A 26551-nucleotide genomic window follows, 5' to 3' on the forward strand; every position below is an offset into this window, starting at 1 on the left:
CAACTTGGGAGGTAAGGAGGCGGGATCCTGGTCTGAACTGCCATGGAGCAGAGCCCTGTGCTGTGAGGATGTCCTCATTCTGTTTGTGTAACTTTCCACTTGACTTATTTATAGGTGCCCACACTGAGTGAGTTTACTGGCTGTGGAGTCTGCCACATTTCAGCATCTTTGTGCCGGAGGGGCTAGGTGGGAAAGGAGAGGAGTAGAGGGTGTGGGAAGGAGGAGAGGGAGGAACTTCAGGACAGAGGCTCAGTGAAATATGCCCAGGCCCCCGGAGTTCCTAGACTCCCACACATTGTATGAGTGTCGATCTGTGCCATTTCACATAATATTTTTATAAAGAAAGTTTAGACATAGAATGCCTTCCTGGAGGATGAAATTCAATGCCGCCTGGATGCCTGGCCTGACCCGAATCAGAAGTGGGATGACCCGTTTTTGGCTCTAATTCTTACGTTTCTAGGCCCTTCGTCTTGTAGGCTCCAACCCGCCTGACCTCCATGCCGTGCCTCTACACTTACCTGCCTATGGCCCTCACCTGCAGGACTCTGTTCTGGGAGAGGGACCTCCTGTCCATCCTACCACCTTATTGAGCAGCCTGCACGCATTTGACTCATTTCCCCTCACAACAATCTTTATGAAGCCCATTTTACAGGTGAGGAAACTGAGGAACAGGGAAATTAAGTGACTTGCCCAGGGTCACACAGCTAGTGGCAGAGGTGGCTTGAAGCCATGTCATCTGCTGGTGAGGTGAGCAGTTCCCTGAACAAGGGGATTTAGAGCTTCTTCCTACAACCTGCCTGGGGCCCATCAGCACCCCAGTCCCTTGCCGTGCTCTCTCCTCTTCCCTTCCTTTCCATGCAGTCAGCATCTTTGTTCACGCTGAAAGCTTTACTTGTTTATCAGCTTACCTGTGGTTGTCTGTTCACTGTGAGCCTGTAGGCTCCCTGAGGGCAGCCTTGTCAGCCAGTTTTGTTCCCTGCTGCTTTGCAGCTCTGGAACAGGACCTGTCACAGACAGGCCACTTTGTACATGCTTGTAGAAACAAAAAAGGAATGATTTAGGGAGTGGTCACCAAAGTAGTGGCCTTCTCTGTTTAAATAGTTTTTCCGTCACAGCAGTGAGGCCCCAGGTGCAGTCTGGGCAGACTGTGTGTGTGCCTCAGCATGTGTGTGTCTGTGTGTGTCCCAGCAGTGTCCTGGCTGGAAGCTGTCAGCCCATTGGGCTGGCTGGGCTGTGAGCTGTCTGTGTTTCGTGGCAGCCTAATCATGCCTGACAGATTGATTAGGGGAGAAAGTTGCTGCGTCTCCATCACAACAGACAGACTGAGCGTGTCTCCACTTAACCTTTCCCATCACACAGGAAGGCAGGGGGTGCAGGCTGGGGCGGAGAGGAGGGGTCAGGCATGGAGCATGAGCAGGAAGTCTGCAGAGAGACAGAGGGAACAGGGGGTGGGGGGGGGTGCAGCACAGTGAGTATGCATGAACGAGCCAGAGGAGCTGCAGGAAGAGGTTGGAAGACAAGGGAGGAAGATATGGAGCTGGTGGGGCTCGTCCCCATGGTGCGTGCAGGGAGCCCCAGGTCCACAGACATCCTCACTGGAGAAGCATTGCCCTCTCCCTTGGATCAGCGGGGTGGTTGGTTGGACAACCTGCAGGCCCACAGCCCTTGGGTGGCCCTGAAGCCTGGCTCTGAACTGCACTCAGGAAGGGAGTGAAGCAGAGTGAAAGTGTTCGGGAACCTTCAGAGATGAGCCATCTGCCATGGGCTCCCCTCTTATGGCTGAATGATCAATGGCCACTCAACCTTCAGCTGGGAGGAGAGGAGGAGCTCTGGCTGAACTGAGAAAGCTGCAGAGACCCTTGGAAAGCATCAGTCTACCCCTCCCGGTTTTATCCAGGAGGTAACGGGTCTAGAAAAGGGAAGGAACTCTCCCAAGCCATTTATTCACCCACCACCAGTGGCTTCTCTCATAGATGCTGAGCCTGGTGGGTGCCTGGGTGACAGTGGTTCTCCTGGATCTGTCTTCTCTGTCCTAGAGGCTTCACAGTGGGAGACTTATAACAACTGTCACAGTAGACCCTAGAGAGAAAGTCGCTGCCTCCAGCTCTGCACACGGTCTTGTCTACAATTCCACAGGTGCTGCAGGATGCAATGAAGACGCCGGGTTTTCACCCAGACCACTCCACTTCAGGTGAAGAGGCCCATTGCTTCTAGAAACCTGGCCACTAATGTTCTGAATCATTATGCTTTTTTAATTGGGACAGTCTTAGTGGCAGATATTATATGCCACCAAGCTACCCCTTATATTGTGTTTTTTGTCAAACTTTTAAATGTTACTGGTTAACTGGGGTTTAAAAAAAAAACCCCAAATATAATATTCAAAATTTTATTTTAGAATGCTTAGCAGGGGGAACAAACTAGACAGATCCAACAATGATAACAGTCGTTATTATTGGGGAATTAGGTCTGGGAATTAGAATTATATTTTTTTGCATCCCGTCTATTGTATAATCAAAACAATAGGCATTACTCTCCTAAAAGTGGTACGCCTGGTTTTGAATACATAAAGGATCTCAGTTTCACAAATGAAACACACATAACAAAATGTCTGAAAAATGAAAGTTTTAAAAATAATAGTGGCTGTGTTGTGAAGCTGTGAGTGATTTTTTCTTTTCTTCTACTTCCTCTTCCCCTCTCAAAATCAGCTGCATTACTAACATTGGGGGTACAGGGTGAGTGTGGGTGGGGAGGGGAGGACAGTATTTCTAACAAACAAAACATTCATTTTCACTGTTCTTCCTCACCCTCATCAGGAGAGGCCCAGCAGAGAGGAAGACAATTGTAGCTTTACTCAAAGCTCTGGGCTGGAGGCCCTTGGAAAGACACACACAATAAAATCAGTTCAACAATCAGCAGACATTGTTAATAGCCTTCCTGAATCTGCCCGCTCCCTTTGTGTCTCTGGCTGTATTTCAGTGTTGATCCTCTTCCCAGAGGCCAGGTGTGCTGCAAGTGTCCTTTGGCCCTGACTGGACCCCAGCCTTTCTCCATGGAACACCATCGGCATTTGTGATACAGACGTGGAGCATCTCTGCCCCCCAGGGACTGTATGCTCAGAGAGGCCCCAGATGCTACATCTTCCAAAACCTCCTCCCCACATATGCAAATGTTTCCCAGTGAGGCTGCTACCCCTGATTGAAACCCCCTGGAAACCAATTGCCATGGCTGTATTTCCTTTGCTACCAATTTAAGAAAGGTCAGGGGTTAGGGGTTGAGTTGTGTCCCTCCAAAAAAGATATATTGAAATCCTAAGCCCCAGTACCTGTGAATTTAACCTTATTTAGAAATAGGGTCTTTACAGATGCAGTCAAGTTAAGACAAAGTCATTAAGTCAGTGCAATGCAACTGATATCATTATAAAAAGAAGGAAATTTGGGCACAGTCAAATTTCTGTGGGAGAGGGAGGACTATGTGAAAAGACATGAAAGATGAGTTATGCTGCTGCAAGCCAAGGAACGCCAGAGCTGCAAAGATGGAAGGGACAAGAAAAGACCCTTCTACCACATGTTCAGGAAGAGCATGGTCCTGCTGAAGCCTTGCTTTAGACTTCAAGCCTCCAGAACTGTGAGAAAATACATTTCTGTTGTTCTAAGCCACCCAGTTTGTGGTGCTTTGGTATAGCAGCCCAGCAAACCAATAAAGCAGGAGACTCTATTCTAGACAATAGCATTTGAGGGAAAGCCCACTGGGAAAATGTTTCCCACTAATACAAAGAGACCAAACAGAAACAAAGGTTTATCTGACGATAGTGTTGTCGTGTCTGTATGTGGTGGCGGGAACTGCTGCAGCCATCTTGAGCACGTGAGAGACAAAGCTGATAAAATAAGCCTGTAGAGAATAAAGAAGAACCTGGGTCATTGATGATGATTGGTAAGTCTTTGCAGCAATCAGCCCTACAATCACTCAGTCTTCTTATGTCAGACAATAAATTCAAATGCCTCTTCGATGACACACATATAATATAAATCAATCAATCAACAGCCTAGGGTCAATGGTGGACACAAGTGAAGAAGTTGGTAAAAAGTAGCCAACCTTAGTTTGTCAATATCAGGTTCGCAAGTGAATGCCCTAGAACAGAGAAACCTAACAAGGATATTGTTTGCTTTTGTCTTAGTCAATCTTAATTTTCCAGATATAGTGACAGAAATATATAAACCACAGCCTGCCTGGACAGGAAGAGAGTTTAGTCTTCATCTCATGCAGTGGTTCTTAAAGCATGGTCCAGGGACCTCTGGGGGCCAGTGAAGTCAAAATTATTTTGATAATAATACCAAGGTGTCATTTGCCTTTTTCACTCTGATTCTTTCATAAGCATTCAGTGCATATTCCAGAGGCTGCATGACCTGTGATTTCACAACAGATTGAATGCAAAAACAGGCATGCAAGTCCAGCTGTCTTCTGATAAACCAGACATGAAAGAGAATTCCAAAAATGGAAAACAAGACCACTGTTTTTACAAACTTTTTCTGTAAAATAGTTATTTTTCATAAAAATATCATTTGTATTAATATGCAATGGGTTTGCTATGATTTTAAAATAATAAATATTTTATACAAATATTTAAAAATTTCTCTGAAGATAAAAGTATGTGTAACTCATATAAATGAAAGCTCTGTAGACTCCTCGATAATATTTAACAGTGTAAAGGGACGCTGAGACAAAAATGCTTTCAAACTGCTGATCTAGTGACACCATGGTTGACCCAGGGCAAGGTGAGAGGCGCTCATTTAGCTGGGACTGTAGACAGAGGCAATGGAACTGGATTAGCTGATCATAGTAACAGCAAATATGTGCAGGTGCCTACAACAGGCTAGGCATTAAGCACCTGTTACCTTGCGCCATTCTCACATCAACCATTTATCCTATAACTTTCCTATGAGATAAGCAGGTGGACACTACAATACCCATTTTGCAGATGAGAAAACCGTGGATTAAGTAAGACAATCCTCTGCTCAAAGTCTTACAGCTAGTATATGCTCAAGTCAGGATTCAAATCTGACACCAAAACTAGTGTTTCCAAATCTGGTGCCTTAGCCTCTGCACTTTCATGGAGCCAAAACTTGAGTCCCAACACTTACCAGTGTTTGAACTTCAGTCCATACTCTGAGCTCCCTGGGCCTCAGTATCCTCATCTGAATAATGGACATGGAAATATCTAGGTTGTGAGGATCAGTGGAAATCACGGATGTGAGAACAATTTGTAAATAGTAAAGTTGATGTGCTTATTATGACCCCTGCCTTCCAGCTGTGGTCTCTTTTGTGAGGACGATTTTGGGGATGGTTGTGACCATTAAAAGTTGGACCCACTTTCATGTTTCAACACATGTGTGTGTATGTATATACACACACAAGGTGATATGTAACATATACATTTTTATACTAATACTCAGAGAAATACTTCAGCCTGTAAATCTCTTCTCTCTCTCACACACACACACACACACACATGCACATGCACACACACACAGAGAGTCTCAGCAGCTTTTGTGGAGGCAGAGACTGGCTTAGCGGGGTTAATAAATGCACCCCACAGCGAGAAGGCGTATCCAGCACCAGGTGGTAGGTAGTGGGCCACGCCCTCCCATCTCTGGACCACAAACAGTCAAGAGCACTTGAGATGTGACAGGCCTTTTCTGAGTTTTTTCTCTTTCAACACAAAACTAAGTAAGCACCATTTCCAGGCACTGTTTTGTGAGGCAAGTAATAGAGTCTGAAACAATTATTAGATATTTACTGTAGCAAAAGCACTGAACTGAGATGTGCTTTAAAAACACTAAACAGTAAAGCAGGGAGGGAGACAGAGTGGGATCAACTCTGGAAGAGGCAAGCAGTGTCTCAGGCTGTGGCCCTGCTGCTGGCTATGGCTTTGCAGTGGGGGAAGAGTCTGGTTTATGCCAGCTCCCTGCCCCGATTCTTAGCCAGTGTGCGTCCTTGGCAAGCCACATCCCCTCTCTGGACCTCAGTTTTCTCCGCTATGCTCTGAGGGTTGACCAGAGGACCCATATAACTCTGTGACCCCTGCGAAGTATGTCCCTGTGGTTTCACTGTACTGGGGCTAGTGTCCCCAGGAGCAAAGGGGCAGAAGTGAGTGATGGGAGAAAGGATGAGTCAGAGCTTTAGACCAGGGTTTCGCATGTCTCTTGCACATCTCCCAGCTCCCCAGGAAGTCTTGCAAAGTGTGTGCATAGGGTGTTGGGGTTGCTAAGGACCAGCTCTGGAAGGAACAAAAGCCAAGAAATGGAGGCAGGGACAGAGGGAGAGACCCATGGCGGAAACAGATGAAGGCACCTCTCTGGTCCCTTATCCCTCCATGATGCCCTTGCCCCTAGCTCCCTTGTGCCTGCACAACTTTTCCACTGAAGTCCCTGCACCCACCTATGCCCATCTCCCCATGACTATCCCTCACTCCACTCTCTGAAATCATCTCCTCCCTCTCTCTCCTTTCTAGCTGTTGATTCTGGCTCTCAGAAGCCCAGAGCTATATTCCTTTCTCACCCGCAGTGGCCTTCTGGTCCTGGATGCTTAGACACACCTAATTATCTTATCTTGCCAACTCTTCTGTGAGTTGGAAAAAGTTTTTGCTTTGCAGTCAAAAGATATGGGCTCTAGGTCCACCTCTGTCACTTACCACTGGTGGGCCCTCAGGCAAGTGCTTCTCTTTTTGAACCTCAGTTTCCTTATTTGTAATTTAGGGCTAAAATGAATACTTCTTCACAGGGTGTTTTGGTGACTACACATGAAGGCACTTTCTAAGCTGATATGGCGCTTAAATGCTATAATTTGGCTACAATGTGCTTGATTTAATTTAATTTCGTTATCCCCTTTAGAGCCCTTGTGAAAATAGCGAGGTTTGCACACACAAGCATATTTTGGAGAGAAAGCCTATCTACCTTCCATGGGGCCCTTTACTTTTACACACATGCACATACTATACACACACATGCACACACGCGCGCACACACACAGACTTGAGGCTCCACAAATAGACTTAAGAGAAGGCAGGTGAGGGGGGAAGGGTGGTGCACCCTACAGGGAGGGAGGAAGGACAGGGAGAAAGAGAGAGGGTTTCCCTTGCCCCAGTCCCTGGGTTTCCTCACCTGAATGTCCACAAGTGGGTTGAAAGCTACTCATTATTGTCTGAATTGTATAAAAGACTCCTAAGAAGTGCACCCTTCCAACTCGCGTCCTCTCAGTACCTCCTCACTCATCTGCATTGTCTGAATGTGGACATTCTGCCTTCTAGAACTGGGGAGGTAGACAGCAGGTATTCTCCAGTTTGGGAGTAGCAAGAGCTTGGATGTGAGGCCTACCATGGCCTCATCGACAACACTGTGGAAGCCAGCGCAGGCCGACTGATATAGTTTGGATGTCTTCCCCCTCCAAATCTCATGTTGAAATGCAGTCTCTGATGTTGGGATCCCCAGTGCAATCCTGTCAATACTGGAGGTGAGGCATGATGGGAGATGACTGGATCATGGGGTGGACCTCTCATAAATGGTTTAGCACCATCCCCTTGGTGATGAGTGAGTTCTTGCTCAGTTAGTTCACATGAAATCTGGTTGTTCAAAAGGGTCTGGACCACCCCCCTTCTCTTTTTCACCATGTGATGCACTGGCTCTGGCTTTGCCTTCTGCCATGATTGGAAGTTTCCTGAGGCCCTCACCAGAAGCAGGTGCCAGTACTATGCTACTCATACAGCGTGCAAAGCCATGAGACAAAAATAAACCTTTTTAAAAAATATATATATACACATAAATTACTCAGTCTCAGGTATTTCTTTACAGTGATGCAAGAATGGCCCAACACATTGACCTTGGGCCAGGAACCCCCCGCCCTGCTTCCATGGCTGGCTCTGAGGCAATTGTTCCTGGGGGAACTTTAGCTGGGCACCTACCATGTGCCACTCTAACTCAGAGTTCAAATAACATGGAGAGGATGGTTATGATTCTGGTCTGGCCCAGTGGGTGGCACAACCCAGCAGTGGATCAAGTTTGGCCAACAGGACCCTCCAAGTCATATGGCATCTGGGTTATATGTCCAATCACAGCAGAATCCTGACCCCCGCAGAATTTAGTCCTCTTCTAATACCAGGGAGTCCTGGATCCCTGGAGGGTTGTGGTCTCTGTAATCCATGCCACTCTGAGGTCCTAACTCCTTCTGCACCCACATCCATTCACCCCACCCTGGCACAACATAAGGCAGGACCTTTAGCAGAACCCAGAGGGTTTGCTGTGCAGAACTGAATTATCAACTACAAGGTCTCTGGGCACAGGAAACTGGCAAAGAGTGCTGGGAGAGGGCAGGGGCAGCAAAGATAAGTCAGGTTGCCCATTTTTTACATTGTGAAGACATTTTGGAGATGCTGACAGGGTCTCACCTGGAGGAGGGAGTGAATCATTCTTCTTCAAGGGACACATCAAGAACTCAATATGTGTAGCTATTAGGGGTGAAGATGTGCAAACTTTTCCATAGTTGGGAAGGCACATTTGCCAACAACACAGTGACTTCATTTTCTTGGCAAAGGGAAGGGACTAACATTTATGAGGCACCTACTGTGTGCTCCAAGGTTGTTTCATTGCTAGGTTGCCTGAGGACAGAGGAAAATATGACTCTGTAAGATCATTATTACTACACTCCACAGATAGAAGACACTGTTAGCTGCCCAAAGTCACAAAACTAGTCATTAGCCAAGCCAGAATTCGAACTCAAGTCTTTGGATGTCAGAGCTGATGCACTTTTTACATCTACATGATACTTCTCTGGAATCATATAACCCTGATCAGAATAAAAATGAGCAAGAATGAGTGCATAGGTCTACAGCTGTGAGAACCTCAACTCTTCCATGCTCACCAAAGTCAGGCGACTTCATAATTCACAAAGATGGAAGAAAAACTGCTCCCCTCCAGCCAGCCCCTTGTACTCCATGTGACAAATGTTCACACTCTTGCTGCCTGAGTCACACACGACAGTAAATAGTACAAACAATGATCCACATATTTCATGTTTATAACCTCTGTTCTATCAGAATCCTTAAGCAACTCCTATACATCAATTTATTTACCAACAGGTGCAGTGGTCAAGGTGAAGGGTGAGTACCATGAGGACACCCTGGGGGATCCTCTGGAGACCCTGAGCCATTCTGGGGTGGCATTGCCACAATACACCAATGTACAGGGAGTGAGGCTGGTGGTAATCATCTTTGGGTAGCGGTGGGTCTAGGTTCCAAGGCGAAAAGATGAAAACTTGTGCTTTGTTCTATGTAATATTTAGCTTTGAACAGAAGAGAGACATCAAGAAAGTGAAAGGGCAAGGTCCTAGACAAGATGGGGTTGGAACAGAAAATGAATAAGGGAGAAGGAAGCAGGCAGAGACTGTACAAGGTAAGAATGAAGAAGAAATACGGTAAGAAGAAAACAAGTAGAGGTTGTGTTCTCTTTCTCCTTCATCCTAAACTGAAGTAGAAAGGGAAGGTCTATTGAGACCCACTTATGTTATTAAAAATACCCCCAGCTCATCCTGGTCTCCCCACCTCACCTACCAGTGAGTCTATCCTCTCTGAGCCACTGGGAACAAGTCTATACAGGCAAAACAATGAGCATTACCACACTTGAATGTGAGTCGTATGGAGGGAAAATGAATAAGATGGGTTGCTTCCTCTAGGAGAGAGTTTCTCAACCTTGGCACTGTTGACATTTTGGGCCAGACACTCCTTTGTTGTCATAGGACCTTCCTATGCATTATAGGATGTTTAGCAGCACACCTAGGCCCCTACCCACTAGATGCCAGTAGAACCCCCAGTGTGACAACATAAAATGTCTCTAGACATTGCCAAAATTGCTCCTGGTTGAAAACTGCTGCTCCAGAAAGCTAGGGCTACCTGCTTCCTGGAATGAGATTTTAGAAATAGTTACTCTGCCTTCCCGCATCTTGAAGGACCTGCCTTATAACTGGTCCCCATGTCTGATGATCCATTTCTAGACGTACTGCGAGAGAGAATTTGTATTAACGTCAAGGGTGGGTGCTTTTCTTCTACCTCTGAGGTCCACTCCCCAAACACCCCTGCAAAGTCTGGTATAGACTAGGAATAAAAAGCTCTAGTATTGGTCAGTGAGAGGCAGAATCACTGAGAAGGATTCTGAGTCAGCAGAGCCTGGCTATGGGGCCCCTCTGCCCTGGGGACATGGATCCCTCCATCTTTTCTTGTGCAAGTAGAAGCAGAAGACACCTGGCAGGCTGCATCTACATGTGTGCCCTTGATCAGGCACCCATGGCCTTTGTCCCTCTGTATTTCCATCTGCAATGGAAGGGACTGGACTGGAAGACCTATCAGGTTTCCACCCAACTCTGATAAACCACGTTCTGAGAGTTTATGACTCTGAGGTTATAATTAGAAAAAACCTGATCTTGAGGTGCATTAAGGATATGCAGAGCATGCTATGAATTCCCTCATGGTTACCTTTTAATTACCTGAATGGATATAGGCAAGCATTGCTAATTTGAAATGAAAAGATAAACGCAAATCTAATCTGGCTGGACATCAAATGCAACATGACTCTCTCTCTCTCTCTCTGTCTCAAACACGCACACACAAACACAAACACACACACACATCTGTAATAGAAAGGGGACCCCCAAGAGCTCAAGGAGAAGCCACACATAGAAACAATTCATCAATAATTGACAGTTGGTTAAACATTTGGCCATTTTTTAATTTTTAAATTTAACAGATAACATTGATTGTATATATTTATTGTGTACAACATGATGTTTTGAAGTATATATATATATATATACACACACACAAACATATATTTTGATTAATCTTTAGCAATAAGCCAAAGCCTAACTTGACCTGAATGCTTGGTTAATGTTTAATGTCAGCAAAATGCCAGAGTCTCCCTGCCTTTAACTCCCCCCGGCCCAACAAGATCAAAGGAAGAAAACATCTCTGCCCTCTCATCCTGAATTTCTCCATGGCTGTTCCATTTTCTCTCTGTCTCAGTGCCTCTCCATTTGCATATGTCTCTGAGTCTCTGCATCTTAGTCTCTGGGTCTCTGTACCTGTTCATCTCTGTGTGCACCTCTGTGTCTCCATCATCTTTCTGTGTGACCCCCCTACCCCCACCTCCACCTTCCTCCCTCCCTTCCTCCTTCTCGCTCTTTCTCCCACCAATCACAACAAATTGACACGGAGCGGAGGCCCTGTCAGGAACATTATCTGCCTGTTCAGACCAAAGGGGTTTTCTTTGTGCATCTTGCCGTGATTCATCTTCAGAGGGGTCGATTCCTGGGCATTCATCTCTGTGTCTGCAGAAAAACTCCCTAAAGCTGCTGCTTCCCCACTCGGCCTGGACCTCTTGCTCTCTTGCAGCAACAGCTCTGTGGTTTGCTGGCTTCCGCCCCTCCAGGAAAAAAATCACTCAGGGGTGGGAGGAGATGCTGACACCACCAAGGCCGAGCTAAAAGCAGCTCCTTGGAGGGAACAGAGCCAGGACAATGGGCCCTGGGACGAGAACTCCAGCCAGCTCCCAGCCCCCTCCGCCCACCTCGGAGGGCGTGCCTCTCATCTTGTATGCTCAACATCGTGATTATTTATGGAGTTGTAAAGTGTCCTTCAAGCAGCTCATTCTTCTCCACCAGCTGTAAGGCAGGCGAGGGAAGGTGCCGGCCAAAACCAGGCTGCTTGGGGAGGAGGTGGCAGGGCTGGGAGTGAGAGACCCCTTCATCCTCCCCCAACTCAACTCGCCTTTCAGGCTGACCTTGGAGAGTGGAGACTGGTTCAGATTTCCTCTGCTGTGTATATCTTCCCCCAGAGAGCTGTGTGCTAGCTGTGTGCTCCGAGAACAAGGGAAGCACATAGGGCCTGCTGGAAGGGGTGACGGTGAGCATGTCAGGGTCTGACCAAAGACAACAGTGGCCTCCACTCTAATGCCTTTCCCCAGAGCTGAGGGTCTCCCTGCTGTGTCAGGCAGACTGGGCACAGCCTTCACACGCCCATTCCCAGGTCTAGGTAAGCAGAGATCACTGCTCAAGCCAGTAGAACAAGGCTGAAACTCACAAGAGGCCCCTCTGGCTATGGGTATGCCCCTGGGCCAAGCCAAGGATGATGGGGAGCATCCTAAGTGTTTCTGGAAATGATGGTGGACAAGGATTACCTAGGGGTGGCCCCCTCAGTCCTCACAATCTGAGATACAGGGAAGACTGGGGTTTTAGGAATGGGGTTCTTAGTAGCATGCTGTACTGACATCTGGGTCAGATTGACGGTAATCTTGGCCATGCTTTTTTTGTAGGAGAATAATCACTGAATGCATCAAAGGTCAGAATGAGAGTATACTAGGAGTCAAGATATAAGTCATGAGAGGTTGAGAAAGTGAGCTGACCCCTGCGTAACTAACAGTATGCAGCGGCTGAGGGCAAGGGGGCACCTTTGCTCCTGGAGTTAGAGATGAAGTGGCTGATAATAGAGAAGCAGGGGTCCTCCACAACTTGGAATGGTGGCGCAGTGGACTTGGGATGTAGCATGGTGCTGAAGCACATGCTCCTAGGCACCAAATGCCCTGGGTGTGAATCCCAGCTTTAGAGTCAACAAGTTGTAAGACTCCAGGCAGCTCCCTCAACTTCAGTGTGCCTCAGTTTTCTCAACTGTACAGTGGGGCTAATATAGCAATATGCCACCTAGATATGTTGTGAGAGTTTATAAGATAGTAGACCAGTGCCTAGCATATTGTGAACAACTATTATTATTTTCACAGCTATTACTGGACTCAGAGAATTGAATTTGATTTCCACCTAATTCCAAGTCCAGACCTTAAACCAGATACTTTATTTCTTCAGGCTTTGGTTTCTGGTATAAACTTGTAACTACCCCACAAGGTTGTTATAAGGATTAAATGTGAATGTATGCGGGCACATTTTCTAAAACTGCAAGGGATTATCCAAATGTGAGCTGGTTCCCAGGTACCACCAGGGGAGGGGACAGCATCTAAGGGATGAGGAAGAAAGGAAATAAATCTGATGGACCCATATCTGGATTGGGTCTTAGGAGGCATTAAGAGTACCTTCATGAGGCAATCCAGGAAGGCTTCCTGCAAGAGGACGGTTGTGCAAGCTTGACTCTCAGCAGTCTGAAAAAAAGGTGAACTCACTCTGAGAAAATTATTTGACAAGATGTTCTGTAAGCAGTGATATCTACTGCCATGGGTTCTGCAATAAGGAGCAACAATTCCAAACCAGGTTGTTACCCTCTTGGTTCTGCAGAGGAGGAGAGACACAGGCCTCATGGAGAGTGTGTCTGGGACAACATCATCTCCAGGAGGAAATACATACTCTAATCCTGTCAAATGTTTGTGTCCCCTGAAGCCTCAAAGGCCTCATCATTAGTGATGTTCACAAATATTTTGGTTCTTTCTCTTTCCTGGCACGTGGTAGGATGCATGTCCCTGTGCTTTTAAAGTTAGGCATGGGTGTGTGATTTGTCTGCAGCTTGCATGTGACTTGCAATGAAATGTAGACATGCTTAATTGCCAACACTTGACTTCAGTTTTCCTTTTGTTGTTTTTTGCATTAGGAACCTTAGAAGCTTGTATCCAGGTGATGCCTCTCTCAGCCTGGTCTCTGAGTGACTCAGCAAGGAGACATTGCTTCCAACTTGTGTTGAATATGTAACATGAGCAATGAATAAAAACCCTCTTTGCATGAAACTGCTGAGATGTTGGGGTCATTTGTTTCTGCAGCATAATCTGCCTCATCCTGACTAATGCAGCTCTAAAACATACAGCCTCAGCACCTGCTTTGTATTGCTATGTCCAGCCTCCGAGTAGAACCTGGATCCACTTGCCTATGATCCCTAATGCAGCTACAATGATATTTGAAGAGGAATAGAGGGGAGGACTAGAACACAGGTGAACAGGGAGTAAAAACAGGAGGTGCTAAGCCTGGGGTGCCCCACCCCATGAGAATAAGTGTTGCTGGGCTTAGAGAAATGCTGAACTGATCTTGTTCACTTCCATGACATCTTGTTCTCTGTTCCTGTGTTCCTGTCACGGAATGCCTCTTGAACTAGAATATTCAGATCTCTCCTCACTGATGCACATGGTTTCTCTGGAATGGAGAACTTTAAAAGAAAAGGCGTGTCATAGGAAATTGTACCTACAATGATCTTATTCCCCAATTCTTCCCCCAGTCTCAAAACAATCCTCTCGGTGCCCAGGCTTTCATCTCATTGATCTGGATGTGATTTACACCAGACAATAATAAATAATCATTTTAATAATATTAGCCTTTTGTGGAACACTTACTATGTGCCAGACAATGCTTTAAGCTTGGGTCTGCAGAGGAGGAGAGACACAGGCCTCATGAAGAGTGTGGAGAAGCTTAAAATCTTCACCAAAACCTCATGAGGATGTACCATTGTTCCCATTTTTCAGACAAGGCAATTGAGGCACAGAGCAACTAAGTAACATGCACAGGATCAACAGCCCATTCAAACCCAGTCTGTATGGCTCCATAGCCCGTGGTCTTAATCACCACACCATACAATAAGCATAACATTTTATCTCCCTGGAATCTGATGTCTTGGCAAGGGTTCTCATCTGTTCTATCCTAGGGAGACTCAGGAGTAGGGTTGAATCTCAGGGTATCATCTGAACAGAGTGGCTATACCACGTCACAGACATCAGACCCTGCTATGACCAGAATCTCTTTGGTGTCTCTGCCAGCCCTCTGTTCCCTCGGGCCTACCATTGCCCTCACCTATTATTTCAAGAACAGCTCTTTTACTGGCTACTTCGGAGGAAGATGTTGACTTCTTGAGGTATATCCCATGCTTTGTGGCTACCTAACAGCTATTGTCTTCTCCCTTATAAGAAAACACTTATTTGGTGTGGTAGGACTATGCCAAGCTCATTGCCACACTTCTTCAGCTGTGAAGTGAGTTCCTTGGTCATAAACAATGCTGTGTGGAATATTATGATGGCGGATAAGGCGTGATGAGGATAAAACCTGCTTGGTCTAACTTGGTTGTAATAACTCCATTCTCTGTTACCAGTGACTATTCTAGGACTTGGCATGTAGCTCCATTCTGGCCAATGAGATGACAAGAAAGCCTACAGGGGGTGCAGAGGTACTGAGAAAACTTATCCTCCTGAAGAGGAATGTCCCTCCCACCTTGCCACTTGGGAGGCGGGCAGCTATCTAGCAACTTGAGGGACAACGACCTGGTGGCCTGGCAGAGCGGCCAGGCAGAAAAAGTCTGGGGTTTGGATGACCTCATAGAGCTGCCCCAAGCCTGGAATTACCTCTTTCACACCCGAATAAGCCCCTACTACTGAAATCACTTCTGTTCAGGTACTTGGTTACTTGCTGCCTAACAGATCTTACCAAGAACAGCTCTCACTGGTTTATTTTCTCCTAAGATGATGTATAAAGCAAGAGGATCCAATTAGTATGGAAACAACCACTTTCCCACACTTAGAAAGACCACTGTGCAGATATCTGAGAAATGAAAGTATTCTCCAGGTCAGGTCTCAGTGACCAAAACACAATTAACTCTGATTCATTGCACATTTTAAATCAAAATATATTCACTATCTAACCCTAAATACAATCATATGACTTATTTTTTGTCAGGGAGACAAAATTCTACTAATGTCTGACAGACATTACAGAGAACTCTCCCATGCACTTACTTGCTTGCTTTCCTTTAGTTCCAAGTGGAGATAATGACAGGCAGAACTTTAAGAAGCTTCTTCCACAAGTCCTGGGAGGCACTGGGTGTGTAGAAAGGACAGGAGAACGGTACCTTGAAAAGGACAAGAGAAACTGCACAGAATATGAGCCAACTCCTTGGTGGGGGGCAGTCCCCCAAAGCCTGACCATGGGAACAAGAGGCAGCTGTGGTTCAGGGGTTCCAAGACTGACAGATACAGGCTTTAAATTGCTGATCCACATTTGCTGTGTGACCCTGGGCACTTCACTTCCCTTCTCTGAGCTTTCATGTACTCAAGAGTAAAAACAGGACAGTAACATCTTAACTGGTGAAAATGAAAGGAGCTTGGAGTAGGGGTTAGGGAAATGACAGCCATTACTAGTACTCTGGCTCCAACCTGGCCTGGGATAAGCAAGGTGATTTCTAACGGAACTCTTTCAGTTCCTCAGTGGGGAGGCAACTCCACAGAAGCGGGTGGCTGTATCCACTGAGACATCCAGGCTGAGCAGTAGTGGCTCTGGATGACATGTTTCATGTCTTTCGGAGGCAGATTCTGCAGTGGAGCTGAGTCTGTGGCTGCATTGCTCTGATTGGCAGGAGGAAGCTTAGCTTAGATGAGTTTCTAGAGGATCTAGGTAGGAATTCATCAGGCCAGCATAGAGTAGTAAAACAAGTCATGTTTTGGAGCCAGAATACTAGGATTTTTAATACAGCCCTGCCACTGACCAGCTTTAGAGTCTTGGGAAATATATTTAAGGGTTATATGCCTCAGTTTCCCCATCTGGAAGGTGGGACTCATAACCCTCTGTCACAGGAGTGTATGGGATTTGATGATGATGAAAGCACTGAATGACGGGTAACCAGGGCTTCTCTTACTGACCCGTCACAGGCTATCCCATGAAGGCATACAGCATATGTAGAAGGGGAGGGGATGTTCTGAGTAAAAGAGTAAGTACAGTGGCTCATTTTCAAGTCCAATTCCCCACTTTAATTGAGTTTTGCTGAAAAGCCCCATGCAAGCATTTTTCCTGCCATTTTGCCAGATTTGATTCTCGCTGATAACACAAATGCGAGCTGTTGCTGAAGATAGATGACTGCTGTTGGCAGTGGGACGAGATGGTACGGATGAGCAAGGGGGCCTGGGAAGAGCGTAACTTGCTCTGCTCTGATCAGGGCCCCTATTGATGTGCCTCTCCCCACCACCCCCTGCTCATGCCAATCCTGCCTGGGCATTCCCAGCCAACATTCCCAGCCCTCACCCTCACCAGACTCACCTTGCGGGACAAGAGGCACCCACAATGTCTAGGTACTACTCTTTCTTTAAGTCTGCCTAAGATCAAAGTGTATCTTTTGGAAGGTGTCATCACAAGACTCCTGAATTAGGATCAGACCACAAGGTTACCTGGTAGAGAGCAGGACATTGATGGAACAGAAAGCATTGGTTTGTATTTTTTAAAGCTTTATACAAATGGCATATTCACCACATCTCCTGAAACTTGCTTTTTCTTTATTCAACGTTGCATGTTTGAGATGTATTCATGATGATCTATGGAGCTCTGATTCAATCATTTTCTCTGCTGTATAGATGGACATTTTGGTTTTCTCCAGTTGTTGCTATTGCAAGCAAATCCATAATTAACAGTCACACTCACGTCTCCTTGTGCACACGTGGGAGAGATCCTGGGTACATACCCAGGAGGAGAATGCCTGGGTAGAAAGGATAGCTTTGGATAGTGGTGGCAGGGTGGGACATGAGTCATGTTGCAGGCTTTAGTACCCTGTGTGATGGAGGAAGTCTCTCAGAGATGGAAAAATCTTTGTAGGTTCAGTTTCGAGGAGGGTCAACCCATTTCCTTCACCAGCAGACCAGCTACAGGGAAAGCTCCCCATCACTCAACCTCACATTCCATGCACTGCAACAGGGTAGGAAGATAGGAGCTGTCACAGCCCTCAGTGCAGGATTAGCAATAGAAAATAAACAGAAAGCCAAAATGGGAGTAAAAAGATCCAGCCACTTCACAGTTATTGCCATCTTTCAAAAGAAACTCCAGTCATTTTCTCTAAATGGAGAATTCTTACCTGAACAAAATCCCCTGCAACTTGAAGAGAAATTAAATAAAGAAATAAAGGCTCCATTGTGATTCTCACTCTTACCCCAGAGGAATTCCGGTTAAACACACTTCTTAGTTTCTCTTTCGATGTTGTGTCTTTTAAAATAAAATATTTTAGACATAAAAAATATAGCTAATAATATTATGAACATTATGGACCCATCGACCATTTTACAAAATTAAACATTATAGTTTGAATTGAAAGCCCTTACAAACTCTTCCCAGGCTCCCCACATTCCTGAATCTAGTGTTTATCATGCCCATTTCTATACAGGTTTTCATGCTTGCCCAGGATATAAATATCCATAAATAATAGAAAGCATTGGTTTGTATTTTTTAAAGTTTTATACAAATGGCATATTCACTGCACCTCCTGAAACTTGCTTTTCCTTTATTCAGCGTTACATGTTTGAGATGCATTCATGATGATCCATGGAGCTCTGATTCAATCATTTTCTCTGCTGTATAGACGGACATTTTGGTTTTCTCCAGTTGTTGCTATTGCAAGCAAATCCACAATTAACAGTCATACTCACGTCTCCTTGTGCACACATGGGAGAGATTCTAGGTACATACCCAGGAGGAGAATGCCTGGGTAGAAAATGGGCGCTATCACTTTCACAAGGGGAGGAAGTGTGAATGAAGCAAGGGTACCACAAGAACCCCTGGCTGAGAACTTCCCACATCTACATGGCAGGGAACACTTTGCCCAAAGGCAGTGGCATCTACCCTAATGAGCAAAATCAGACTGTGGTCAAGGTATCCAGTAGTTTTCACAATTGCTGTCCTTTCCTCCTAAGAAAGGTGTGAACAGAGAGAATGGTGTGTGAGGGGAGGTGGTGTAAGTGTGTGTGTATATGTGTGTGTGTGTGTGTGTGTGTGTAAGATCCACAGAAGCAGCGTCCTTTGTCTTTTTGACCAATGCATCCCAGCACCCAGAACAGTGCTGCGTGTGCATGTGATAAATACTCCTTACTTGAATATATACCATGCATGGATGTGTACATGTGTGTGCACCCGTGTACACGTTCTGTGCTGAGGAGTACTCCCCAGTCAGGGAGGGCACAAGAGCTGAGATGCTGTTGGGAAGCAATATGGTCTGCACTCCCAACCCCTTAGTGCAAACCTAACGACAGACCACCGAATCATGAAGAAAGGGAAATGGTCTGAAACACGGAACAAAGGGTTCGTGCCGCCTGCATTTCTGGGAAAGGATCTAAGAAGAAGATTCTTGGTGTTTAGACAATAGGACAAAGCCGAAGGAAAACTCAAAGGAAGGCTTGTGGTCATCTTCCTCACAATAGCAAACTTCCTCCTCAGGAAGTTTGAAGAGCCAGCAAATGCAAGCCAAAGAATTAAAACATGAAAGCAAAAAGGAATTTAAAAACTAAACAGACAAGATAGAGAAAACCTGACACTGACGGATGATACAAAGCAGTTTAACTTTGAGTAACTATCACCTACCTGGAGAGACTCTTGGGGACCTGGAATTTTGTTGCCCTGGACCTCAGGTTGTGGCCCCTGCCTTCCCAGACCACGGAAGCTTTGGGGGCAATTTAAGTAGTGGTAATAATGTCAGCTGTTTCTAATTTTTTCCCAATGGTAGAAATATGATAGGCAGAGAGCAAGCTGGGATTCTGTGCTAAAGGAATGACAAGTCCAACAGGCAGGAAGAAAGTGGCAATGGGAGACTGGGATACATAGGCGACTCTTGGGAATCTAGGGGAGTTGGCCAGCGGATGGTCAGTAGCAGCAGGCTGCCTGCCAGCACCACAGGGATAGTAAATGAGAATGATTCTGGTCTCTGGGCCAGGTTCTGAAAAAAGCAGGGCAAGCTCTAGTCCTACTGGAGGAAGAACACAGCCTCTGGAGCCAGAGATGCAGGTCCAAATCCTACCTGTGTGCCCTTGGGCAAGCTGCTTGCTCTCCCTATGCCTTGATTTCATCATCTGTAAAATGGGAATGATAATAAGTAACATTGACTCAGTGCCTACCATGTCCCAGGCATCGCCCTAAGAGTTTTTGGCATATCACATAAGCAGGTTTGGTAGCTCTTCTTGTTTTGCAAATAAGGAAAGCAAGCCTCAGGGAGATGCCTCCTGGAACTGTCATGAGGACCTCATACAGTTGACGTGTGCAAAGCATGTCACACAGCAGAGGCTTGCCTCCAGCTGTGCTTTGTTTGTGGTTACTGTCGTGGGGGCTGGGGTCCCAAGCATACTGCCCACCCAGAGCCTCTGTCACAGGAATGGGTCAGGGAATCTGTCATCTCTGGGATTCAAAAAGGGCAAGTGCCTTCAAGAACAGTAGAGCCTGCTTCTGAGCCTGCTTTTTTATTCTGTTATTCCCAGAACAAAGCCTGCAGGCACCCACAGGATTTAGGAGCCTCTGACCTGGAGCTCAGCCTTTATTTTGTCAGCATACCCTCCCCAAAGGGCCTCCATGGGTTGGCTACTGTACTGAGCACTAGACATGTGCTTTCTCCTGTGTCCTTCCAGGTAGCCTACGGCTGAGAAGTGATTCATCCATTCTAGAGGGGAGACATGAAGGATGAGAGTGGGGATGAGACCAGCCCTGATGCAGTGACAGAGTTGGGATTCCGATACTATCCAGGCCTCCTCTCATCTTCTGTCTCTCTCCCTGGCCATGTGTCCCCCTTCAATCATCTCTGCCCAGGTTTATTAATATCTCAATCTCGAGTCCTGCTTTCCTCTAACTCCACAGCCCCACTCTCACACTGGGAGACAAGCCCTGGGACCCTCACAAGCAGCCCTCTCATAGCCCTCAGTCCTTGTACTTCTCACTGCCCTAAATGTCTAGAGAAACTAAAAGAGTAAAGGTGCTTTAAACCCCTTTAAAAAGGAGTTAATTTGCTCACATAAAAACCAACCCTCTCTCCCAAGGCAATAAGGGCAACCTGCACCTTGCATGCGAATTTCCCTGCCTGTTGTTTGACAGAGGATCCTATGCACATGTGCACCCTTGGACACGGTCAGACTAGCATAACAGCCCAGAGAAGGAGCTCGTACAGATAGACACAGACAGCCAAAGACACGTGAGAAAACACGCAGAGAGAGGGGTGTGAGTAACCAGATACAACACACATCACATATACTGACCACAGATGCACTCCCCACCCCAGGGGAGGCCAGCTCACAGCACACACTCTACCCCTACACGGAGACACAGAGGCTCCTCCCCTCATGATTCCCAGAACAAAGCCTGCGGATACTCACGCGATTTAGGAGTCTCTGACACTCACGACCCCTGTGTCTTTTTCTGCTCCCTTGGGGCATTCTAACTCCATGTGCAGAGGCTGGGAGAGGCTCCCCGTGGCCATCTCTTCCTGTTGGAATGAAGGACATGGACTGGGGTTGGGTGGTAGCCGTCTCTCTGGTGTGAGGAGAACCTTTATCCTGGCCAAGGCTGGCCATGGGGCTGGAGGTGAGGTAGGGGTATGAGGGAGGAGGGTTGAAAATTCAGACATCTAAACTCCCAGCTGTGGCCCAGAGTTTCAGTTAGTCTCTGGCGCAAATGACCAGATCTATTTATTTCCAGCAGAATAAATAATCGATCAGAGTTGATTTTCTAAAGAAAATCCTCCCATGTGCACTCTAGCATAAGGAACAAGTGTTGGGGGTTGGAATCCTAAAGAAGGAAATCACTTGAGTCCCAGCCTCTGAGCGGGCACTTGTGTGGTCACCCTATCCCTCCCACAGACCATCACAGGACCAGGGAATCAGAGCCAATAGGAGCCTCACCCCCAACTCCAGGAGACCCCCAAGCCCTTCACCTTTCCCTCAAGGAATGGCCATGGGCCTGCAGATCCCTGTGGGGTGAGGAATCTAGGGCAGTGTTTGCAATCTTTTTATCCTCACTGATGCCCCCAATAAGCCTTTTAAGATTTTTTTTTTCTTAATTATCTCTCTTGTAATTTTAATACCACAGATGCACTATATCTTTGTGGAGGTCCATACATCATCATAATAGCTGAGATCATTCCTCCTCCTCCCACTGAAAGAAACAATTTTTTCCCCACTAGGGCAATATTACCCTTGTCGAGGCATCCTGCTGTGGGTCAATGGGTTCCAGGAGAGAAAGCCCTGAGCCCAGCCCAGGGGAGGCCAGAGGAAGTCTGTTCTTCCATCAGAAGATTGGGGCGTAGGGAACAGACAACAAATGGGGAGCAACATGGAGCTCAGCAAGAATTATTCGGTCTCTGGAGATTTATTAAAGAAAAATGAGCCAATTTTCTTGGTCTCCAACAAACTAAGGAAATTTCAGCAGTGGAGATGGATGCAGGCATCAGGAAGGACTTCCTGGCACCACAGTGCTGATAAGGTTCTTGCTAATTACTTGTTTATTGATTGGCCAAGAGCAAGAGGGAGGCATTGTGGGGGTGGATGAAAGTGAAGTGTTGTGGGGAAGGGCACAGGACAGTGGACACTGCCTGGCTTGTATGCTCAGTGGCCCCAAGATCGTGGAGGAGGCACCAAATCACATCTCACATCTTCAAGCCTCAGCTTTCTCTTCTGTAAGACAAGATGAAACCTATCTTGGAGTGTGGTTGTGAGTATTAAAAGATGTGATGTTGCAGAATGCCTACCACAATGACTGTCAACTGTCAGACAAGGTTAGCTCCTGTGTGGTCTTTGATTCCCTCCCCAGGTTCTTCCTCTAGCCTTCTCTACCCAGGCCCATCTTATCCTACTGCATCTTCAAACACCAGGTGTGAGTCAGGCATCCCTGAGAGTGTGTGCATACCCATCTCACTGTGCACAGCCCTGAACTCAGGACACTGCAGAATAGCTATGTGTTAGCACACTGACAATGTTCCAGACATGGTGCTAGGCATTTGGTATAAAGCGACGGACTTCATTTAATACTGTTCCATTACCTTCTGCTGTCTAACAAACCACCTCCAAACACTGGCTCAAAACAGTAACAGTTATTTATTTTTCACACAAATCTGAGAACTGACTGGACTCAGCTGGGCGGTTCTTGCTCAGGGTCTCACATTAGTGACAGTCAAATGGAATCATCTCAGAAGCATCTCAGTCACAGGCCTGGCAGTCGATGCCAGCTGCCATCTGACCTCTATAGGGCCAACAGTAGGAATATTCACGTGTGACCTTTTCATGCTCTTCGGCTTCCTCACGGCATGGCATCTGGATTCCAAGAGCAAGTGACCAAAAAGAGACAGAGACAGAGAGAAAGAGGGATAGAAACAGGCAGAGAGAGGGGTCACGTGGAAGTTCTGTCATGTCACCTTTTATTGCCCAGCCTTGGAACTCAGGCAATGTCACCTCTACCACATTTGTTTGATCAGATGCAAGCCATACAGGTCAATGGATAGTCAAGGGGAATGAGACTGTACCTCCTGAAGGGAGGAGTGTCGAAGAGTTGATACACACGCTTTAAAGTCACAGCCACTCAGAATAATCCTGCAAGTTAAACATCATTATGCTCCATAGACAAATGAGGAGATTGAGGTTTAGTACAATTATGTAACTCATCCAAGAAAGTCTCGGTTTCCCTTTGAAGTTTTTACTTAAAAGTAGAGGAGTGGTCTCTTTCTTAGAAAATTCTCAGTCTGGTGAGGAAAAACAACTCCACCTTGAGAAATACCCCACATACTAGAGAGACACAGCTGTACCCAAGAAGGTCTCCAAGTCTTAGTGAAGACACAGCCTTGTCCTCAAGGAACCCCAGCCTGAGGGGAGATACAGCCCCCTCCTCAGGGAGCCCCAGTATGATGGGAGATGCAGCCCCGTCCTCAGGGAACCCCAGTATGAGGGGAGACATAGCCCCATCCTTGGGGAGCCCCAGTCTGGGGGAGACACAGCCCTGACTCAGGGAGCCCCAGTCTGATGGAGGACCCTGAGTCATTTTTCTTCAGGGATTCTCTAGTTCTATCAGAATGGATTGACCCTTCATCATGAAATACCTGATTAGAATGCATTAAACTTGGTTTTTGTACCTAGTGTTGGACTATGGAGATTGTATCTACCAATTCTTTTTGTTGGAAAGTTTTAAATAATTTAATGAAGAAAAACTTTCATACATCTACTCCTCTCAAACTTTCCTACCAAGATTTTAGCTCTAATATACTGGAAAGGGACTTGGATTGGGAGTCAGGTGATGGAGTTTTACTCTTAGCCCTGCCAGAACTAAGCAGAACATTTTATCTCTCCAAACCTGATCTTCTCCATCATACCGGGGCCATGGTAATCCTGGCATGGTCATCAGTGACATGTTGGAGACACATTCCCTGCAAGGAATGTATAGCTGAGTCAGGATTAGAACCTGGGCCCACAGCCCAGGGATGTTGAGGAATGTCTCTACAGGAAGTTCAGTTCAATGGAAGATGCACTGGGTTGCTGAGGGATGGGTTAGTCAGGATGGGAGCTCTGTAAGGAAGAGCAAATTCACACTCACCCCTCAGGGAGATGCCAGAACCCCATGTTTTCCTTCGTTTCCTCCTACTCCTACTTGGACCCCAGGAGCTTCTGCACTTCTGTGGTGGGTAGAGAGGAGCATCATATGGACCTTTAGACAGGTCTCTGAGGCTGGGAGTCATAAGGAGCTAGGAAGGGACCAGAGTTCTTTATAAGGCACCTATTAACTCAATATCTCCACTCTCTCACTCTAAGCTGGAGACAAGTCTGCATTCCATGGAAGTCTCAAAGAGCTGTTACAAGAATAAAATAAATTGCATAGCTATGTACTCACCTGGTAGGAAGAATTTGTTTTTTTAACCTTCATAGCAAAATTTGGAGTATTATCTCCATTTTTCAGAGGGGAAAGCTGAGAGTCTGGAAGATGCTGAGACCTGCAGTAGTAGTGTCAGAGAGCAATCCAGATTTTCGTTGTTCATTCATTCAGCAGTTACATGTTGCAGGCATGATCCTGGACCATGGCATGAATCAGAGGCCTAGTTCTTGCTCTCCTGGGGTGACAGTTTGAAGTGAAAAGACACAGTTTAAACATGATTACAAGTGCACTAAGTGTTTTACACAAGAACTGTAAAAGGAGCAGGAGAAGAGCACAAGAACAGAGCCCACCGTGTCCGGAGGGTGAGGGAAGCTGCCTGGAAGAAGGATGTGCAGGCTTGTATTTCCAGGAAGAACTAGACTAATCCAACTCACTGACTTGGGAAAATATTAGTCGTTTACCTGTGTACTCTAGGCCTGGGGCCAGGGGCTAGCTTCTCTCTTTGGGAACAGAGACATGTTAGGGTGGGTGAGCCTGGGAAGCTGAACTCATCACAGGGGAGAGGCTGTTCTTAGGCCCTTGTGCAGAGTCTGGGCCCTGAAGGTGAATCAGGACAGCAAAGCTCTCCAAATCATTGTGGATCAGTTAATGGAGATATTAACTGACACCTCCCCTTAGCCCTGTTCTGGGTGGGAGGGAACTCCCTACACCTTCCAGGCGAGCACACTCACCAGCAGCTCAGATATGATTGGTATTTTACCTATGATAATTCATTCATTCCATGCTGTTCTCTCAGGGTCTTCCTTTCAGTGCCTTAGTCTCTTTATCTATAAAATTAAAATAATGACAGTCCCTATATAATAGCTTGTTCAAGGATTAAAAGGGTTAATCTAGGTAAAGTGGTTAGAATGGTTCCTGGCATGTGGTAAATGCTCAGCAAAGATTATATGTTGTAATCATCAATGACAAGTTGTCCACAGACACGGGCAGGGTCACTCTCTCTGTTGAGCCTTTTGCAAAAGTGCATGTGTAGTTTTTGGTAATAATGAAGACAGTGATGAAAAGTGGTTGCAGTGGTAATAATAGTCAGTCTCCATAGTGACAATGATGATGATGGTAATAATGATGGTGATGATGATGGTGAAGATAACAACGATAATGATGGTGATAGTGATGGTAAAGATGATAATGATGATGCTGGTAATAATGATAGTGATGATGATGGTGAAGATGATGATGGTAATAGTGATGGTGATGGTGAAGATGACAATGATGACAGTTATAGTGATGATGATGGTGATGGTGATGGTGAAGAAGATGATGATGGTAATAATTATACTGATGGTGTTGGTGAAGATGATGATAGTAATTGTGATGGTGATGATGATGATGGTGAAGATGATGATGGTAATAATGATGGTAATAGTGATGATAAAGATTATAATAATGATGGTGGTAATGATAGTGATGATGGTGAAGATGATGATGATGATGGTAATGTTGATGGTGATGGTGAAGATGACAATGATGATGGTTGTAGTGATGGTGATGGTGAAGATGATGATGATGGTGATGGTGAAGATGATGGTGGTGGTGAAGATGACAATGATGACAGTTACAATGACGTGATGGTGAAAATGATGATGATGATATAAGCAATGATGAAGATTCTCTGTAGTGATGATTGATACATAGCAAGGAGCATGTTGTGGACAAGTAGTTTTCATGATTGTCTTTCTGTGACAGCTATGGGGAAGACAGAAGTATCTATCACTCATTTCCAGAAAAGGATCAAATTTCAGGTATGTCCTCTCCCTTTTTCTGCCTTTCTTTGTTTCAAATGAAGGACATTAATGAAGAAATTTACAGAGTGATGGGCAAGATTAAGAGAATTAGTAAGGAAGAGTGAAGTCCCCAGGTACTGGTAACAACAGGAAGCTGTTACTACACCTATGCTCAG

General features: G+C 46.0%; 1 long non-coding RNA gene across 2 annotated transcripts; it reads right to left on the reverse strand.

Moving 5' to 3' along the window:
- Positions 1-11512: 11512 nt before the first annotated feature.
- LOC116275275 lies at positions 11513-25786 on the reverse strand. 2 transcript variants are annotated; one of them, XR_004184273.1, is made up of 3 exons: positions 24942-25786; positions 24610-24826; positions 11513-23045 (listed from the first exon to the last, which is right to left on the reverse strand). It is a non-coding gene; the product is annotated as an uncharacterized LOC116275275 (long non-coding RNA). The 2 variants fall into 2 exon arrangements; XR_004184272.1 differs by having other exon boundaries at positions 11513-11926; positions 13119-24826.
- Positions 25787-26551: the final 765 nt, after the last annotated feature.

Source organism: Papio anubis, chromosome 6 (genome assembly GCF_008728515.1).
Source record: "Papio anubis isolate 15944 chromosome 6, Panubis1.0, whole genome shotgun sequence".
NCBI lineage: Eukaryota > Metazoa > Chordata > Mammalia > Primates > Cercopithecidae > Papio > Papio anubis.